Consider the following 4290-nt stretch of genomic DNA (forward strand, 5'->3'; position numbering starts at 1 on the left):
TCCAGTAGGTCCCGGCGCCCGCACTACCCCAGCACGTGCTGGCAGAGCTCCATTATCCCCGCCTACGACCCGAACCCGCTGCTGCTCTCCCCTCTGCCATCCTAACCGGCAGGCACCCCCAGCATTCCCATCCACTACCTGGACATCCCTTCCCTCCCTCATCGCTCCCCAGCCATCCAATAACCCCAGCACCTGGAGTCGCTACACTGCTCCACGCAGTCCGAGGTGCCCCTGCCAGCAACCTTGACCTTCCCAGCGCACCGCTCCCAGGATCCCCTGCGTTGGCGACATTCCTCACGCAGGACCCTGGCGCCTGCGCAAGAGAATTAGAGCTCCAGCGCGCATGCGACAGCCTCCTCCTCCATCCTTCTACTCCCAGATGCTGCTCTGCGATGGTCAGCTGTGGATACGGCGGGAGCCGCTCACAGAGAGATCCTCAGGTGAGGAGGTGCCCCGCCCAAAGTCAGTGGTTGTAGGGGCAGGATCGGGAACCATCCTGCCTCTGACCCGGTTGCACACCTAGAAGGGCGTGTGTCCTGGGGAGGGATGGGGGCAACTGAGATTTCACCCTTCCTGAACCCCGGCCAGGGTCCCCGCTGCAGCGCCAGGGACCAGATGGTGGTGTTGGGAGGCTTGTGAGGGCCTGGCCTTCAGCACCTGGTTTGCTCATGCCAAGGGCCCTGGGGGCATCCGCCTGTTCTCACTGGGGGTGACTGTGAATCCCCTACTGGGTCTCAAGTGTGCTGAATCACCTCCTTCCTGGCGGCTGTTTCAGCCACTTTGGCCTGGGCAACAGATGCCTGGGTGACAGGCCATGGACTTCTTAAGGTGCCCTCTGTGCTCTGCTGGCTGCTGTCCGTGCTTGCCCAGACATGACAGGTGTGAGCTGGAGCCTTGGCCCGCATGGCTCCTCCAAGGAGAAGACACCACGCTGCCATGCTTCCCTGGGTGTCGGGATGTGACCTTGGTTCAACCTTTGCAGGGAGAGGGCGATGGGTGCTGGAGAGCAGCACTGGACTAGCCCATCTGATGTCCCCACCCCACCCCTCAGTGTCGACAGTGGAAACTAGGAGGCCTATGAGGGCTACCACCCCTTGCACTGACCTCTAGTGCCACAGGCCTTATGGTCATGCACCTGTTTCTGCTGGGTTGAGCATTTTTCCCTTGCTGGGATTCACCTCTCCCTCCTGCATCCTGGCAGCGTCTTCATCCTCTTTGCTCTAGGTGGCAAAACAAGGAGGCCAGGGCAGTGGTTAAGGCCTTTGGAGGCCCTGTGGATTTGTAGAAGCTGCCAGCTGTGGCTGTGATGGCTGCAGTCTTTCATGGCTAGGAGTTAAGATGCCTTTGGGGGATCCGCCCATCCCCTCACAGGGGAAGACCTGTGAGGAAGCTGAGTACTAGATGCGGGAAGTAAGAGGAAACATGGTCAGTGAAACTTCTTCCTAGTGGCGCCCTCATGTAAGGCAGTGTTTGCTTGGGGAGGTAAGCTGGATCATGAGGTAGGAGTCCATTGCCTCCTGGGCCCATGGCCCCTTCCACTTTAGCAGAGTATGACACCTCCCTGAGGGTACTGTATCCTGATATCTTATATGCACATATGAAATTTGAAATAATGTACTGTTATGTACTATAATACTGTTTAGTACATGTTTATTAATTTGCAATTAGATTCACCTCACCTTTTATTTTCCAATTTAGATGATTTTGTTTTTTTCTTATTTAGTTGTTCTGGCTAGGACTTCCAGGACTATCCCCAATAGAAGTGGGGAGAATAGGCTACTTCACCTTGTTCTTGATTATAGAGGTAATACTTTTAGTATTTGAAGATCAACAATGATAGTAGGGCTGAGCTTTTAATTTATGGCCATTATGTGTTGAGGTAAATTCCTTCTGTACCTGGTTTTTATTTATTATTTATTTTTTGTCATTCGAAAGTATTATGGAGGTACCAATGTTTTTGGTTTCATAGCGGTTTTATATTGAATTTTAGCAATATTTATATTTCATATTGCTTTTATAGCGGTTGGATCATGATTATAAGTGTGCCAGGCGCCCAGATAGTGTGTGTTGTACCTGTCAAGTAGATTTTGCCCATTCCCTACTCTCCCTCCCTGCAGTGGTTGATTTCCGTTGAGTTTCACTTCCTTCTATGCACATGTATGCTCATTGGTTAGTTTCAGTTTATTTATTTATTTATTTTGCAGTTTTTGGCCAGGCCAGGTTTGAAGCTACCATCTCTGGTTTATGGGGCCAGAGCCCTACTGCTTGAGCCATAGGCACTGCCCAGGTGAGTTTCAGTTTAATAATGTGTACGTGTGGGTTTTTTATTATTATTAAATCATAGCTGTGTACATCAATGCAATCATGGGGTGCAATGTGCTGGTTTTATGTACAATTTGAAATATTTTCATCAAACTGGTTAACATAGCCTTCATGGCATTTTCTTAGTTATTGTGTTAAGACATTTATATTCTACATTTAGTAAGTTTCACATGTACCCTTGTAAGATGTACCATAGGTGTGGTCCCACTGATTACCCTCTTTCCACCCACCCTCCCCCCACCCCTCCCCTCCCACTTCCCTTTCCCCATATTCTTGGGTTATAACTAGGTTATAGCTTTCATATGAAAGGTATAAATTGGTTTCATAGTGGGGCTGAGTACATTGGGTACTTTTTCTTCCATTCTTGAGATACTTTGCTAAGAAGAATATGTTCCAGCTCCATCCATGTAAACATGAAAGAGGTAAAGTCTCCATCTTTCTTTAAGGCTGAAGAATATTCCATGATGTACATATACCACAATTTATTAATCCATTAATGGGTCGATAGGCACTAGGGCTTCTTCCACGACTTAGCAATTATGAATTGAGCTGCAATAAACAATCTGGTACAAATATCTTTGTCATAATGTGATTTTTGGTCTTCTGGATATATACCTAGTAGACCAATTATAGGATCAAATGGCAGGTCTATTTTTAGATCCCTAAGTGTTCTCCAAACATCCTTCCAAAAGGAACATATTAGTTTGCATTCCCACCAGCAGTGTAGAAGTGTTCCCTTTTCTCCACATCCATGCCAATATCTCTGGTTTGGGGATTTTGTGATGTGGGCTAATCTTACTGGAGTTAGATGATATCTCAAGTATTTTTGTTCTGTGTTTCTCTGATGATTAAGGATGGTGAGCATTTTTTCATGTCTGTAGGCCATGCGCCTGTTTTCTTCAGAGAAGTTTCTCTTCAAGTCCCTTGCCCACCCTGAGATGGGATCACTTGTTCTTTTCTTGCTAATACATTTAAGTTATTTGTGGATTCTGGTTATTAAACATTTGTCGGAGATATAACCTGAAAATATCTTCTACCATTCTGAGAGCTGTCTGCTTGCTTTACTTACTGTGGTCTTGGCTGTGGAGAAACTTTTTAGTTTGATCAGGTCCCAGTAATGTCTTTTTGGTGTTGCTTCAATTGCCCAGGGGGTCCTCCTCATAAAATATTCGCCCAGGCCGATTTCTTCAAGTGTTTTCCCTGCACTTTCTTCTAGTATTTTTATAGTTTCATGCCTTAAATTTAAATCTTTAATCCAGTGAGAGTGTATCTTAATAGTGAGAGGTGTGGGTCCAGTTTCAGTCTCCTATAGGTCACCATACAGTTCATTGAGCACCATTCGTTAAATAGGGAATCTTTTCCCCACTGAATGTTTTTAATTGGCTTGTCAAACATCAAATAATGGTAAGTAACTGGGTTCATCTCTTGGTTCTCTACTCTGTTCCATACATCTACCTCTCTTTGGGCCAGTACCATGCTGTTTTGATCACTATCGATGTATAATGTACTCCAAGGTCTGGTAGTGTGATTCCTCCTGCTTTTTTTAATTTCTGAGTAATGTCTTGGCTATGTTGGTACCGATTTATCAGTGTTGATTTTGTAACCTGAGACGCTGCTGTATTCCTTTATCAATTCTAAGAGTTTTGTAGTAGAATCCCTGGTGTTTTCCAGATATACAGTCATATCATCTGTGAAGAGTAAAAGTTTGATCTCTTCTGACCCTATATGGATACCCTTAATCACCTTTTCTTCCCTAATTGTGATGGCTAAAACTTCCATTACAATGTTAAAAAGCAGTGGAGACAATGGGCAATCTTGCCTGGTTCCTAATCTGAGTGGAAATGATTTCATCTTAACTCCATTCAATATGATGTTGGCTGTGGGTTTGCTGTAGATGGCCTCTATCAGTTTAAGAAATGTCCCTTCTATACCAATTTTCTTAAGTGTTCTGATCATGAAGGGATGCTG

The sequence above is a fragment of the Otolemur garnettii genome, unplaced genomic scaffold (assembly GCF_000181295.1).
Source record: "Otolemur garnettii isolate 467f Iridium unplaced genomic scaffold, OtoGar3 scaffold00011, whole genome shotgun sequence".
NCBI lineage: Eukaryota > Metazoa > Chordata > Mammalia > Primates > Galagidae > Otolemur > Otolemur garnettii.